General features: G+C 45.2%; 1 protein-coding gene across 23 annotated transcripts in view; it reads left to right on the forward strand.

Moving 5' to 3' along the window:
- Positions 1-6,575: 6,575 nt before the first annotated feature.
- Ralgps1 (Ral GEF with PH domain and SH3 binding motif 1) overlaps positions 6,576-16,890 on the forward strand; it is a 246,469-nt gene continuing 236,154 nt past the window's right edge. For 21 of the 23 annotated variants that reach the window (XR_013438308.1, XR_013438309.1, XR_013438310.1 and 18 more), the window contains exon 1: positions 6,576-6,805. The gene's annotated coding sequence lies outside the window, so the exon portion shown is untranslated. Of the gene's footprint in view, positions 6,861-16,890 lie in introns of all 23 variants that reach the window. The other 2 variants (XM_078048253.1, XM_078048254.1) reach the window with 2 other exon arrangements.

Raw genomic sequence — 16,890 nt, forward strand, 5'->3', positions numbered from 1 at the left:
GGGTGGAACTCAGGGCTTTGCACATGCTAAACAGTGCTCTGCCTATCATAGATGTACCCCCAAAAGCTATAACTTTTCACCCAGTTCCAGACCCAAGCCAGTTCATAGCCCTTAACCTCCACGGTGGAGGAGAGGTCAGGTTTCCTCAAGAAAGGGTTCTGCTGCATTGGCACAAGACATTACTGTAAGTCTCCTCTGCCAGCCTTCTTCAAGGGACTTGCTCCAGAATTTGCTGAAGTTAAGTGGCTGTGCATTTTGAGAACTCTTAGGTACTGGCTCCATCTTCCTATGTTTGTGCTGCTATAATGAAATGCTATATACCTGGTTGGTTTATAAACAACCAAAATTTATTTATTACAGTTCTGGAGGTTAGGAAGGCCAAGGTGCTGGCACTGGTGCTGGTGAAGTCCCCGGCTTCTTCATTCAGCCATCTTTTCACTGTAGCCCCACAAATGGAAGGAGCAAGGAATCTCTCAGGGGTCTCTCATATAAGGGTGCTGATCCCTTTTATGTGTGATCTGCCCTTATGACTTGATTACCTTCCACAGGTGGCCCAATCCCCAAATGCCATCACCTTGGGGGTTAGGATTTCCACATATGAATTGGGGTGACAAGAACATTTGGTCCATTGAAGACTCTAAATAGATGCTGGTTTCTGGAGACATAAAATACCACTGTGGCCCACAAGGGCCTAGGGTGAACAGGTGGGGGGAAAAATGGAATTTTGGCTAAAGTCTTTGTCACTGTGGGCCCAGTAGCTTCATAGACCTACTTTATTGCCATTTCCCTAGCTTTCCTCAAATGGGCTCTCTAACTTGTGGGGAGAAGATTTTATGATAGGCAGAGCCAAGGGGAAGCCCCTGGAATTCCTCTCCCTTACGAGGTTACTCAACCAAAAGAAATACTTTGTCCTGGGGGAAATGCAGAAGAGAGTGCCAAGGAAGATTTGAAGTTTACCAGGGTGGTGATTCCCATCTCATCCCTCCTTAATTTTCCTGCTGGCCTGTGCAGAAGGCACAGTCTTGAAAAATATCTGTGGTTTGGATATACTGTGGTCTATTTCTACTCACAAGGCTGCTGACACCATATGTGGGATTTATTATTGATGGTTATTAACAATTCTTCAACTCTGGGTATACCAATGAGGTATCCAATAGTTTGGTTCAGTTCTGATACTACCTACCTGGAGTTAGACTAGACCCTGCAGGTCAAGGGCTCAGTCCCACAAGACTACACCCCTTCAGATGCCTCTTGTACTTTTTGTCAACCAGCTATAAACCAGGTGTTCCCAAGACCCCCTTCTCATGTTTGATAATTTTCTGGAATACAAGGTGGCACTTTGCTTACTATCACTGTTTTTTTTTAAATATTTATTTTTTTTAGCTGGACACAATACCTTTATTCCATTCGTTTATGTGGTGCTGAGGATCAAACCCAGGGCCCTGCGCATGCTAGGCGAGCGCTCTACCTACTGAGCCACAATCCCAGCCCCATTTTTTAAAAAAGTTAATTAATGCTACAACTCAAGAACAGCCACATGCGAGAGATGCATAGGGGAAGGGGTAAAGAGTTGCCCTGCGGCCTCTGGGCTCGGCACTCTTCTGACACTGCGATGTATTCGGCTTGGACACTTTCTGAACCCCATAGTTTATGGGATTTTTCTTGAGGTGTCCTTATGTAAGAACATTGCCCATGGGTGACTGAACTCAATCTCTAGCCTCTCTCCCTCCCTGGAGGTTTGGTGTTGGCTTAGAGTTCCAAGTCTCTAAACAACACATGGTTGTTTCCTCGGTAAACATCCCCCTTACTGAAGCTATCTAGGGGCTTATCAAGATCCAACTCCATGGCTTAAACCCAGGCCTGGCTTAAAGGGGTATAATCTGAACAATAAATGGCGTTCCTCTCACCCCTGTCACTTGGGAAATGACAAGGATTTTAAGAGCTCTGTACCAGGATTCAGAGATGAAGATCATATATATGTACTTATAAAAATTTTATCACAGAATGGTTACTCCAATTGCAACTACTGTTCCAGGTCTGGAATCTCTACTGAGGAAAATCAACACAGTCCTTGACATCTGGTATGAAGACACAGATTTAGAAAAACAATCTTTTTTTCCTCTGCAAAATTGGAGGGGCCACCAGAAGTAATTTGCTTTAACCTAACACAGTGGTGGACCATATATCTTTTTGGTCTTGTCTCGGGCTTTCTCAGATCCTTTTGTCTGTCTAATAATCTAATCCCTAGAGATCTTGACTGTCTTGAAATTGCATATAGCATCACACTGGCCAGCTCTGTTGACAATCATGTGCACTGGTGTTAGGCATACTAGATAAAATAAGGCCAAGGCCAATGCCTATCTGATGATTAGTAAGGTTATAATGAGCCATTTTAATTAATCAATTTATTTATTTATGTTGCCCTGGGGATTGAACCCAGGGCCTTGTGCATATGAGGCAAGCACTCTACCAACTGAGCTGTATCTCCAGCCATATAATGAGTCATTTTTAGATTCAGTTTATTACTTAGCCAAAGAAGAGTAGCCAAAGATGCTTGAATAATTGACTCAAATGCCCATAACATTCCTGTTGTGTTGCCTCCTCTACTGTAATCCAAATTTAAGTCCAGAATTGAACTGCTAAAAAGTTATAGCTCCATTTAAGAGTGTCTCTGAAAGACGATATAAAGAGAAATCTTCCCAGTGGGCTAAACATATGATTGTCCACTTTATGTAGACTAAGAGATGGCCAGAGTGCAGATACACATAGATTCATTGGCAGTGGTTAGTGATTTGGCTGGATGTCATGGGTTTGGGAAGAAAAGAATTAGAAGATGGTTGGTCATAGGTGGGCTTTGGGAAGAGAAATGTAAATGTACTTCTCATTATGCTCACAGGATGTGAAGATACTTATATTGGTTATCTATTGCTATGTTCCAAACTCCCCCAAACTTACTGGTTTAAAACAATTGCTGTTTCATTTTCTTATGACTCTGTGGATCAGCAATTTGGGTTTGTCTCAGCTGATTGGTCCTTTTTAGGACTTTCCTGGAGTCAGTCACCTAGATGCAGTCATCCAGTGGTTCATCATCTAGCCCTAGATGGTGGTCTCATGTCTGGCAGCTGATGCCATATGTCTCTCGCAGGCTGGTTTGGGCTTCTTCACAAGGAATTAGAAGAATTCCATGAGGGCAAACACAGAGCTGTAGGGCTTCTTAAGGACTGGGCTCAGACATCCCATACTGTTACCTCCACTGCATTGTGCTCATCAAGTAAGACACAAGGCCAGCCTGAACTGCATGGCTGTGAGACAGATTCCATCTATTGGTGGGAGGAGCAGTTATTCCTAGTTTCCTATTTGTTTCTTCCTTTTTTTTTTTTTTTTTTGGGAGGCAGGGTGGGGGACTAGGGATTTAACCCAGGGGTGCTTAACCACTGAGCTACATCCCCCATCTTTTTTAATTTTATTTTTATTTTTGAGATAGGGTCTCACAAAGTTGCTTAGGGCCTTGCTAAGTTGCTGAGGCTGGCTTTGAACTTGTGATTCTCCTGGTTCGGCCTCTCACCCCACAAGGATTACAGGCATGTACCATCACACCTGGCAAGTTTCCCATTTCTTTTGGTGCTCCCAGACCAGCCAGACTCAGCATCTCCTCTCAGAGGTACCAGCACTAGCCAGGAAGTGCCCCTTCTCAAAAGCCTGAGTCCTACTTGACTGGAAACTTCTAAGTTCTCACAGCCTAGCATCTTTCCTTTATGCCTTTGGCCCTAGGAAAATGTTTCCTTCAGTTATTGCACATTTTCACAGGTAATAAGGTCCCTATGACACATGTGAAATCGAATCATAGCATTTGGTGGTAGATTCTGTGACAAGGATCCTCTGTTACCTCCTGTAACAAGGATCATCTTTATTTCCATCTCTGATTGACTAAAGATGGATATTGTAGAGGCTGGGGTATGATTCACTGATATGGCATGTGCTTAGCATGTGTGAGGCCCCAGGTTAAATCCTTAGCACCAACAAAGAAACAAAAAGCATATGTACATTGCCAAGCTTAGGGCATAATTAACATTTTCTTTCAAAGCCATCAAATGATTTTACCTGTTGCACGGTATTATCTGGAACAGTTAATATTATTTCCCCTTTCTACTTTCCCATATATTGTAGGATTCAGAAGCTTGGGAACTACATTTCCCAGCAACCCTTTGCTGGAAGGGTTACTAGTGAAAAATACTAAACTATTGCTCTTAGAGGAAATATAGAAGTTGAGTTCCTGTAAGCCTCTGATCATAACATTTTTATCAACCAGTCAATATTACTGTAGGATCTTATTTTATCTAAGTTTTAGTAAGATAACTTACTAAATACATGTTGTTGATTTACTAACATCAAACTTAATTGTTAGCACTGTGTGTAATATGCACCCAAATGGAGTTTTATCTAACATGTATTTTCTCAGTAAGGCACATCACAGCTTGCTTGTGCCTAGGAACCCTAAACAGCATTTCAGCACTATGTCTGGGGACTACTTTACACAGTGAAATCACCAAAAAAAAAAAAAAAAAAGCAACACAAAAATCAGTACTGAATTGGAAAAATGTACTTGTTTATAGTATGAGAGCTGAAACAAAAGGCAGAATGTCACTTTATTCGATCTCAGCTGGAAATCTGCACTTTGACTCAAATTTTTCATCTTCTATACATGACCATGGAACATGGAAGTGTTGTAATTATTTATTTTGGGGTTACAAATGAATTCTTCTAAGCAGGCTAATTCACAGATATAAATTTGGAATCTGTGATTAGTGAGAATCACCTGTATGTCCATTTCAGAGTGTTTACTTCTACCATCTGCCAGGTAGAGGAAGGATTTATGATACAGAATTTCTAGTTCACTGAGAATTGGGCACTCTTTTTGCCACCCCAGTCCCTGAGGCCCTGACTACCGTGTTAAATCTCAAATCTCAAAATTTCTTACTTACTTAGTCTTATATTTCAGCTTCCTTGATCCAACATGCTGAAAATCCAATCCCAGCGTATTCTCTTGTGTTGAGCTGGTACACATTGGGTAATTCTCACATTTTGGGTATATATGTTTTCCCCTCATTGGCCCAGGATATCCTCCATCAGGTTATTCTGGAATTTAGCCCTGGCTACCACCTACGCTGCTAGGAGAACAGGTGAGGGCAGCAATGGTGGAGGCCTCTGTTTCCTGAGGGAAGACGCTTCTGTAGCACCTTCCAGCACATTGATAGCTCATAATAGATGCCATTTAGTGAGCATGTATTGCAAACTTTGTGCTAAACATCTTTGCTTCCCCAAAGTCACACAGGTAAATACAATAGCTAATGTTTTCTGAGTTCCTGTTAGGTGCCAGGCCTTCTTCCATATATCATTTAGTTTCATCCTCTCAACAATTTGTCTGAAAAGGGTGCTATCTTCATTACATTCATAAAGAAATGGAGACACAGAAAGGTTGAGTACCTTGCCCACTGATGGCAGAACCAGGGTTTGATCCCTGGCAATGTGTCTCTCCAACTTTTGCACTGAACTCCCATCTTGTATATTTCTGAATACAAAGGCTCTGAGCAGAACCTTTGCCTGTTTAGCCTCTAGTTCTCTTTGAGTAAAAGAGTTAAGAATATTCTTTGATGATCACTGTTAATACAATAGCAGAAATTTCCCTCAAAGACACTTCCAAGACTTAGACTCTATTTTTCTTGCTTTTTTTCCCCTCTTCTATAAGCTTTGGGAAACACAGTAACCAAATCTTTCTATATGCTTTCTATTTGTTATTGCAAAATTAATTTGAAAATCGTGAAAATGGTGTTCTATTTGTCTACGCGTCCAAGAAGCATTCGGAGTAGGAAAGAGTATTCTATGTCCTTTCTGTGGGGGCACAGAACGATTTTGCTGTGGTTCTGGACTCCCAGGTCTTCACAGACCTGTCTCTGTAACTTATTATTACTGTAACTTTAAGCAAATGACAACCTCTGTGCTCACCTACCTCATCGTACCTGGCACAGACTAAAGACCTGGAGGAAGGATCCAGGCTCATTCCCCAGGTGTGCCCTTGAGTGGTCTTGGGCAAGACCCTTCACCAGGTTGGGTCTAACTTCGTCCAATTGTGAAATAATTGGTCTGGACCTGAGAATCTCGGAGGTGTCTTGTGGCTCAGACGTTCTGTGCTCCGTGCCTACCTCAGTCTTAAAGAATGGGCACTAAGGTGATGCTCCACTCACGAAACCGTGTTTTTGTCTAAAATGATAAATCTTAGGTAGGGATTTAAGGGGGGAATTGGTGAAGCCTGGAAGGATGTGTGGGACATGAGATGCACGGCTATTTCTAGGGAGAGAATGGGCGTGGCGGGGCACCGAGCCCGTGACGAGGGCAGCGGAGCATCCCTGCAGGCTGAGCCGGCGTCTACCAGCGCGCAAAGGCCCAGGCAGGAGAGGATCGCAGCTGCAGCGGCTGCGCATTGAAGCGACCAGCCGGTCAATTTGCGTGTCTCCGCCCCTGCGACGAGCTGGTTGGGGGTGCTGGTCTGGCGCTGCGTGCCGATTGGCTGTGTTGCCCGCCGCTCAAGCCCGGGAGCGGACGGTTCCTACTGCGGCTGGGCACCGGCTTGGTTCTCACGTCGGCCCGCGCTCCAGCTGCGCCCGGCCCGGCCCCGGCCCGGCTCAGCCCGGCCCCAGCCTCCGAGCGAAGGCGCTGCTGCCGCTGGGCCGCTCCCAGGGCCATGAGGAGGCGGCGGCAGCCACTGCGGCCCGAGTCAAGGTGACCGGCCAGGACTGCGGCGGCGGCGGTGAGAGGAGCGGGGCGGGGCGGGGCCCTGAGGGCCGGGCCCGAGGGAGCTGCAGGTGCGGGGGGCGGGACCCGAGGGCCGCTGTCCGGGAGGGAGGAGCCTGGGCCCGGGAGGCGGGGCCGGGGACCCGGCTTTGTTGGCGGGTTTTAGGTGCAGGCACCCGGTCAGGGGCCTTAGGTGCCTTGGTCCCGGGGAGCATGAAGGACTGGGGGTGTGGGGGTGGCGGTGAGGCAAGGCTCAGGTGTGGAGAGCGGGGCTGGAGAAGGCAGTCGTGTGGGGCGAGGGTCCGCAGGTGCAGGGGGCGGGGCCAGGAGCGTCGCTGTGTTTGATAGCGGGAAGGGTCTGCGAGGTGAGGCCAAAACGGCGGGCGAGCCAGGGCCCGGGGAAATCATGGGTGCAAGGGGTGGGACTAGGGACACCTGCATAGGCGGGGCGGGGCCCCGAGTGGTTGCAGGTCCGGAAGCAGGTCCACAGGTGAGGAACCGGCCAAGGGTGAGTGGTCCTGTTCATTGCCCGGGGGTTGGGTGCCAGCAGGAGCTCGGCGGATTTTAGAGGCATCCAGGGTTGCCGCTGGAACGGGCGTTTAGGCCTGCCTGTGCCTCTGCTGAGCCTGACTTGGATCCCAGCTGCCCTGGTTACTAGGCCGGTTGCTTCCTGAGTGCCACGCCACGTCCTAAGTGGGGCGCGCTGTTTTTCACCCCTGGGGGTTTTCCCTATTGCTTTTGAGCGGACAGAATTAGATTGGAGGGTGGTTGGCTTTCAATGGATGATTGGTTGTTGGAAAATATGTGCTTGAAGTGTATAGTTAGTGTGAAGCTTGGGAGCGTCCTGGATTGTTGGCTCCTTGGACCAGATGCTGCTGCAAATCTTCACAGTACTAGTCTCAAAAAGATTTTTGAAATGGCAGCCTGGTGAGGGGAAAGAGCAGGTATGACAATTCAGAAACTTTTCTGGGAGTCTTTTACCTTTTTAAGCTTTGTTTCCTTCCTTACAAAATGAGCATCTTTATACCTGCCTGTCAGCCTCCTAAGAGCTTTATGAGGATAGTATGAACGGTGCTTACTGAGCAAATCCTTGGGTAAAGTTGAGTCAAATCCTTGGGTATGGTTGGGCAGTTTGGCTTGGGAACTGATGAGTCTCAAGAAGAGGGGATAACTTTTCAAGAGGCCATATCAGGCCACTTTCTTGTTAAAATTTGAAATGAGGTTTGTGCTGGGGAGTTCCCCAAAGACTAGTGGTGTCTTGGATCATGACTGCTTCTTCCTGTGGGCCTTTGTGGGAGCGCTGCAACACAGTGAGCAATGGCAAATGGAAAGCAGAGGAACATTTTGTTATTTGCTGACCTTTAGACCCCAGTCCCAGTGAGGACTCTGAGCTGGTACAGGTGGTTTATGTTGAAGCCCTGAGGAATTCTCCTTCCTGCATCTAAGCAAGAGCCTTGAATTTCCTATTCAAGAAGGCAGACATCAAAAAGAAGGGCATGCCAGTTTCCTGTTCCCAGGTGTAACCTTTCAATGCCTGTGTCTCTATTCATTAGCAGTTGGTCAATCTGACCTGCATAGCCTCTGCCCTATTCTGTGTAGTCAGAAGTGAAGGTGGAAGAATCTTCTTTGCTGGCCTATACTTTTCCTTACTGCAGAAGCTATGAGACTTTTGGGATCAAACACCATGGTGCGGGACTCCCTCAGTACCACTGGTGTGGTAGTGACCTAGTAGCATCTTAGGAAGGGCATCTCAGGGACAGGCCTTCACTGGGCCAGTGCTTGTGTGGTATGCTAGAAGGTCTAGAAGCAGCATGTGTGAGTTGTCCCACTTTGTCCTGGCAGAAACTGTGTTAATGTCTCTCAAGACTGCTGTCCCCTGGGTGACTACCATGCCCTCTGAGTTAAAAAGAAAGCCCAAATTTGGTGACAGACAAGAACTAGAACACATGTTGGATTATGATTGGCTTTTTAAAAAAATATATTTATTTTTTAGTTTTAGGTAGACACAATAACCTTTATTTTTACATGTTGCTGAGGATCGAACCCAATGCCTTACGCATGCTAAGTGAGCGCTCTACAGCTGAGCCCCAGCCCCAGCCCCAATGATTGGCTTTTTTATTTGTTATTATATGAGTGACAATATTCAAAGTCAAGAGGAAAAACTTCATTATTGGAAAAGTGTTGCACCCAAGCCTCTGTGATATATACCCAGTCTTCCTTATAAATGAGGTTTCCTTTACAGTATGGAAGGAGAGAACTCCTACTTGGTAGTCAGACAGGCCTGGTTTGAAGTCTCCTATTGCTGCCTCCTGCTGTGTGACCCTAGACTAGCTTCTTAGCTTCTCAGAACTTGGGTTTTCTTCTTTCTAAAACAAGGATTACCATGGCCACTTTGAGAGGTTGTTGTGAAGAATAAATAAGACACGATATTTGAAAGCACATTCTCTATTTGGCACTCAATGTTAGGGCTCTTTTCTTTCCCTGCCTTTGTCCCTAACTTACCTATCTTTCAAAACAAGCTGCTTAGAACAGCAAGTAGCATGTAAGAAGAGCAGGGATTCTGAGACCTTTGCTTTGTGTGCAGTCTCAAGTAAGTCTCTTTCCCACTGCAGACCTCAATTTTCTTTTTCTTTTCTTTTTTCCTTTTTTGGCACCAAGGATTGAGCCCCAGGGTGCTTAACCACTGAGTCACACTCCCAGGCCCCCCTTTAAAATAATATTTTATTTAGAGACAGGGTCTCACTGAGTTGCTTAGGGCCTTGCTAAGGTTGTTGAGGCTGGCTTTGAACTTGTAATCATCCTGCTGGGATATAAGTGTGCACCATTGTGCCTAGCATACCTGTTTTCTTAACTGGGTAAAAGTGGTTAACTGTGTGATCCCCTGGAGTCCTAACTCTGGATTCTGATTAACATGCTGTTATATGTTCCTGAAAAGTAGGAGGGTGAAAGCTAATGACCTGTTATTTAGTTCTTCTTTTAAAAATGCTTGTCTAGGATCTTGTTTGTCACATAGTAGCTGCTCATTAAATACTTGTCAAAGGAACAAATGAAGGGCTTTACCTCGGAAGAAGACCTGGCAAATTGTCCCTGTTGCTGTGTGTCCTTTGTGTCTGTATCTTTAATGTGCATTTTACTTATTGGACAAAAATATTGTCACAACATTAGTGGAATTAGTGAGCCTTGATATGAAATACAAAAAATTGTTTCACAGCCTTATTTCATTACACATTTAACTCATCCAGGTTTGTTCACAAACATGAATTTTCATGGTTGCAGTTGTGTGTATGAGTATTGGGGGAAAGTCTGGCAATAAATGATTTCTTTAAATAATGTTTTTATTTTTTTTAAGAAGTAGAAAAATCCCACATGGATTAAAAAAAAAAAAGACAAGTAGGGGAATTATTTGTAAAAAAAGACTCTTTCTTGCCTCAAACTACCATTTTCAAGTCTTTCTCCTTAGAGGCCACTATTATCACCAGTTTCTTGTTTATTTATGTTTTTTTCTCTTACACAAAGAGTAGCATTCTACACATACTCTTTGCTCCTTCAGTTATGTACTTGATTTATTTTGGAAAATGTTCTAGTATTGAAAGATGCCTTATTGGTACATTTAGTTCATCTTTAATAAATGCTTTTGACTGATATGTAAACACAATTTTATATAGCCACTTCCCCCTCCACTCATATATCTACTCAGTATTGGTTAGCAGTCATTGTTTAGAAGATTTAACAAGAGCCATTCCTTGTTCTTCTCTGGTAAAGAAATGACTTTAGTTCCAATGAACAGTAGGTTAAAGGGCAGTCCATGTATCTGGATGCAAGGCAGAGAATTGAAAGAGAAAGAAAAGGAAAGAGGATGTTTGCTGGACATTGAACATTGATTTTTCCATTCAGCTCATGATTTACAATCCAACTCTGTTGCTTATTGGCTATATGACTTGGGACAGTTTATCTCATCTCTTGGCATCTCAGTTTCCTTTTCTGTAAAATGGATACTGATGATGGGATCTGTCTTTGTGGGTTTCTGTGGAGGAGAAGGGATAGTGCATGCAAGGCACGTGTCACAGGAGCAGGCCACATAGGTGTTCAGGAAGGGCGAGCTACTATGTTATTAATAATCTAAAGTAGATACTCCTTGTCAGCAGATGCTTACTGGCTGTGGAGAATGTCCGTAGTTTCTGCCTTTAAGATGCTACTTGCTGTGAGTGGAGACAGATACTCAAGAGTTGCAGAATAGTGTGCTGGCCGGATGCTGGGAGGTGAATTGGGTGTGAGGTCACAGAGGCAGGGACAGTTACTTCTCCCTGTATCATGGAAATGCCTCCACAGCTCCAATTTCCCCTCCCTTGTGAAATCTACCCAGTTCTTCCAGGTATTTGTTACCCCTCTTGCTGCCCTGTGCTCCTTCCACTGTCACTATGAGCACACCTGGATCTGGCTATGTACTGTGTTATTGCATGTGGAGCTTTATGCCTTTGTCTCCTCCAGCTTTCTTTGCAGGTGTGTCTTGAGGGATGTGCACAGGGTAAGCTCCTGGAGGACACTGATGGACATCTGCTCACGAGTCATGCTATACACATTGCATACTCTTATTTATAAGCCAGCAGGACTTTGGTGAAACCCAGTCTCTGGATTCTATTCCTTCCCTCCCCAGATATCTGAGTGCTGACTCTGAGACAGAATGTGCTGTGCTTTCTGGAGCTGTAGGCTTTGGGCAAGGCTGGTGACACTTGTGGAGTCTTGAGCATGGGAGAAGAAAGGAACATTTCTTCCAGATGCTGTAGGTCAGGATAGGGATGGAGGAGAATAACAGGTCTAATCGTGGGCTGCTTTTGCTTGTTGAGTTCACCTTTCTTCCTCAGCCCTCCCTTGGGCTGGGGTCTGGATGTGTTACTGAAGGTGCCAAGTAGGTGGTCTGTGCATTTTGACCAGGAAAGGGTTGGTTGAATTGGCTGCTGTGAGGGGCATTGCTCATGAACACACTCTCTTGACTGTCATTGTTTCTGTACCTCGAGTTAGAGAGGCCACTTCACTTTCTACAGGTGGGTGTTCACCTATCAGCCCTGCTGGGGTTCAGCTTTGAGCTATCCTTGTCCTAGATGTTGGACATATGGAGATGAAGGAGCTTTGCTCTGCCTTTTGGGAGCTCATGTCACAGAAGAGTCACACATGAAAGGTGACCAGGGGTACCTCAAATGAAGTTGCCAAGCAGATTTAGGCTCTAGAGCAGGCAGATCTGAGTTCAAATTTCTATTTCTTCCACAACCTGTGTGACTTTGGGCAGGTGTATTTCCTGCTTTGTAAAATGAGGGTAGCAGTATTCCCTACCTTGGGGTTGGTAAAGAATTGGTCAAATAATGTAGTGGGATATTTGGCTGGTGCCTGACAGGAACCTCATGCTTAGAGTACTCACTGGGAGCATCAAGAAATCTCTCTCAGGTTGTTCCTCTGGATGCTAGTGTCGTGGTTATGGTACTAGTTAGATGGACATGGCATCTGAGAAGCCATCTGGAAGTTAGAATGCCCTGGGATGCTCCTTCCAGGATGCTTGGGATGCTCCTCCCAGGCTTGCGATTGTCTATGGGTATTTTCACCCTCTTTTTTCTCCAACTCCTCTCAAAGGAGGGGTCAGCACACCATCACTGTGGGTACCTTCTCTTGTCTGAGCTCTGTACTAGTCTATTCCTTGACCTTTCCCCAGGGTTGGCACACATGGGCTTGCCTCACCTGTCCTTCCCCAGGAGGGCAGAGACTGTGAAGACTCATAGCAGCAAATCGCTCCGCTGCTTTTCCTCAGAGCTTTTGAATGTACTGTGCTCCAAGTGGGGGATTTAGCTCCTGAGTATCTGAGAGGAGGATGGCACTGCCTGAAGCTCAGAATGCAACACTCACAAGCCTTGTGGCCTTGAGCAAGTAACCCCATTTATATTTCCTCATCCATACAAAAGCTATGATAGCATCTGCCTCTGGATGATTCTTTTTTTTTTTTTTTTTCCTTTGGCACTGGGGATTGAACTCAGGGGCACTCAACCACTGAGCCACATCCCTAGCCTTTTTTGTATTGTATTTAGAGACAGGGTCTTGCCGAGTTGCTTAGGGCCTCCCTTAAGTTGCCAAGGCTGGCTTTGAACACGTGATCCTCCTGCCTCAGCCTTCTGAGTCTCTGGGATTACAGGCAAGCACCACCGCACCTGGCTTTGGCATGTTTCTTAAGGGGTACAGGCAGATGTTGTGGAACAGCACATGGCAGAGGGCGTGCACATTGCAAGCACCAGTGAATACAAGATAGAATGATATGATGTTCTCTCTTCACCCAGGATCACAGGCGTTTCAAGATGCTTTTTTTGGGATATTGATTTATTGCTAATGGAAGTTATATGAGTGATTGCACAAGGAATGTGTTAAAACTCAGATGAGCTTGGTGATGGGGTCAGCTGGTGGAGCTCATTCTGTGCTGGCATTGTAGGAGCAAGCCTCGACTTCCAGCAGGACACTAGGTCTAGTGAGGGAGCACATGGAGTCACCTAGGGTTAGGCCTCTGTCTCAGACCTGCCAGGGTTTTGGGCTGGCTTCCTAGGTTCTTCCATTTTTTGTGAATCCATATACATAAAGGTCTTTCATAGGAACTAATGCAAACACAGTTCTTTTCTTCTTTAGGATTTAAATATTTTTATTGTAAGGTTTAAGATTAGGACAATTGAGTAATAAGAAAATTTAAATGTTTGGCCTTGATTTTCTTTGAAAATTATCTTACTGGAGAAACAGGAAATAATATTGAGAGTCTTTAAGTCCATGTTTTTTTTTCTTTTTCTTTTTTTAGAGAGAGAGAGAGAGAGAGAGAGAGAGAGAGAGAGAGAGAGAGAGAATTTTTTTTTAATATTTATTTTTTAGTTTTCGGTGGACACAACATCTTTATTTTATTTTTATGTGGTGCTGAGGATCCAACCCAGCGCCCTGTGCATGCCAGGCGAGCGCGCTACCGCTTGGGCCACGTCCCCAGCCCCAGTCTATGTTTATTGAACACAATAATTCTCATGTCTTGTACAAGTCTGGTAACTAGGGCAAGGGAAATCTGTGCTCTCAGTACTTCTAGTAATGAAGTATTTATGGAAAAAAAGTTTTTTTGTGGCAATAAAATCTCTTATTGGAATTAGTGACTCTCACTGGTTTTAAATATTTCTTTCTTTGTGTCCTAACTCTGTAGTGGCTTTTTCTTCTCTAGGCCCTGACACTTGATTGTGAACCAAGTGTGTTTATAGGTTGTTCCTACCACCACCTTTGGGGTCCCACTGTGCTCTGTCCTGCCATGGTGTGTCGTGGTTACACTGTGTGATCACTGATGACTTTCTTGTGATACTTCTCCCTGACTTTGTAGGTAAATGTACTATCCCAGGGCCAGCACAAGGCAGCAAGAATGATGATTATGTCATTCCCCTTACTTAAAGCCCTTAGTGGCATCTTCTTTTAGAGAAAAGACCAAATAAGCATGCCTGTAAGGTATTTAAGATACCCTCTTTTTTTTGTTTTTTTTTTTGGTTTGTACTGGGGATTGAACCCAAGGGCACTTTACTACTGAGATATATCTAAATTCTTTTTATTATTTTATTTTAAATTTTGAGACAGGGTGTTACTAAGTTTCTGAAGCTGGCCTCAAACTTTGAATCCTCCTGCCTCAGCTTCTTGAGTCACTGGGATTACAGGTGTGTGCCACCACACCTAGCTTGTTGGGAAACTTTTTGATGATAAGGTTAGAGTTTATTTGCTGATTGATGTGCAGCATTCTGCTGCGGGGTGTTTTACGGAGCTTATTTCTGTAATTTATCTCTGGGCACCTTTGCATTGGGGACCTGTGGCCTTTGTGCTTATCAGATATAGTGTCAGTCTGAAGGTTAGAGATCTTTGAGTCCAGACTTTCCAGGTGAGGGTGGAGACCTCACCAGTGTTTCATGCCCAGCTGTACTACTTCACCAACCTGCAGGCCTGTGGACTTGCACATATCCATTTGCATAAGGTAGTCTTAACAGCTGGCTGTGGGTCATGTACTGTTTCTAACAAACTGTGTCTATGGTGAAGCATTTATCTCAAATTAAAACTCTACTTCAAGGTGGTCAACTGCACGGGAGCAGGGACTAATCCCTGACTTAGTGTTCAGCTTCACTGTCCAATCTGATGATGGTGTCTATCTAAGAAAAGACAGTGTCTCAGTGGTCTCTTAGCATCACCATGTTCTTAGGGAGCTTCTTAGGACTGGAAAATTCTTGGAACCTAGTTTTATCACCATGGCCAGTAAGACCTATGGAATGGAGAAGAGCAAATCTGGTATCGCAGATCAATGGATGATCAATGGAGCCAGAATGCCAGGGATATGAATTTGCTGGTGACATCTGCTTTCTAAGTGAACAGGAATAGCCCCAGTGTGTTTGCAACCTTTTTTCAGTAGAAAAGCCTTGGATTTAAGATGTGAGATTGAGTTGGGAGGGTTAAGTCAGAGTAAAGGGAAATGATACAGCAACTGAAGGCAGACTCATTCCTCATTCCTCCCTGTCCTGCTAACCTGCTTGCCTGCCTGTCCATCTATCCATCCATCCATCCATCCATCCATCCATCCATCCACCTATCCACCTATCCAGTTCTTGTTCTGGCCTGTGTGGTGGCAGAGTCTCCCCTGATGAATGTGGGGCCACAGTGTGAAAAACAAAGCCTGGCTATCTCTTGGCTTGAAGTATAGTAGCAAAGGAATCACATTACTGCTAATGGCTGCAGGAGGAGTACAAGACACCAGGAAACCAAACATTGAATGGTTTTTCCTGTGAAGAGGTCAGAGGCAGCTTCTCAGAGGAAGGAGGCTTCAAGCTGCCACCTGAAGGCCAGCCTGGAGCTAGTTAGATGCAGAGATGCCAGCTACACCTGCATGGTCCCATTGAAGGACAGGGCATGGTGAATCTAGGAAGTACCATGACACCTGTGTAGCTACAGCCCTGAGGGCAAGGAGGGATGAGTGTTCCTGGTCCAGACATGGCGTTGCTTTTGTGAACTATGTTGATCCCTGACTAAGCTGTGTTGTAGTTGCTGGCTCTTCTTTTTTAGGATCTCCCAGCTGTCGCCTAAAGCACCTATTGCTGAGGCATTACCTGCCATGTTTTCCAGATATCAGCTGGCCTTATTTCTGTTGCTCTGAGGATTGGTTGGCTTCTTTGCTTCTTGAGGGGATGGAAGAATACCTTGATCTCATTAGCGGTTTTAAATCTTTAAGTAGATATGTATTGCACATGTAATTGGGCTTGATACTGCAGCCCTGCCTTAGGCATCCCACAGACTTGACAGACAGGAGAAAATAAGTGAGGGCCATGTGGTGTCGGGCTGGTGGTGGTGTTGAAATGGGAGCCCATGGAACTTTATAAGACTCTGGATCTTAAAGGAAATTTTCAGCTTTCCAGGTGCATTAGGGACAGGCAGGGGAAGTATCATGTAGTGGCAGAGAAGGCAGAGCCTATGCGTGGTGCATAGGCTGTGGCAGGGTGTGTTGCTGGAGTGTGAGGTTTTGAGTGGAGAAGGTGGGAGGAGAGGCTGGAGGAGGTGTGGTTGGTAGGGTGCTTTAGGTCTGTTTGCAGGGGCCTCACAGGCAGTGCTTAGGAGTTTGGATGTCATCCTGTGGTCAGTGAATAATTGGTCAAGAGAAACACCATCACTAATCCTGGTGGCAAAATTTTCCCTGGTGGGGAAAAATTCGTGGGAGGAGGCTGGAGATAGGAGTCTGGGTGGGAGATGGTAGGTCCTGAATCTGGCAATCGTGGGCAGTAGAGGTCAGAAAGACTGGTTCCAAGGAAGAAAGGTAGCAATCTCTGGTTTGATGTAGTACATGGTAAGGAAAGTGAATTTGGTTTGGCCATTTAATTTAGGATACCTTGAGACAGCTCAGTAGGGCTGTCCATTGGTGAGTGGCCTGTCATCTGGCACTCAGAGAAAAGGTCTCAGCTGGAACAGTGGCTTTCACTGGAGCATCCGCATCCTTTGTGGGCTGGCCATCTGCCTGATTGATATTCTTCACAGGTGATTCAGATACTTACTGGGCTGGGGAGGAGACTTGGGTCGTCCTTGCTT

This window comes from Ictidomys tridecemlineatus, chromosome 4, assembly GCF_052094955.1.
Source record: "Ictidomys tridecemlineatus isolate mIctTri1 chromosome 4, mIctTri1.hap1, whole genome shotgun sequence".
Lineage (NCBI taxonomy): Eukaryota > Metazoa > Chordata > Mammalia > Rodentia > Sciuridae > Ictidomys > Ictidomys tridecemlineatus.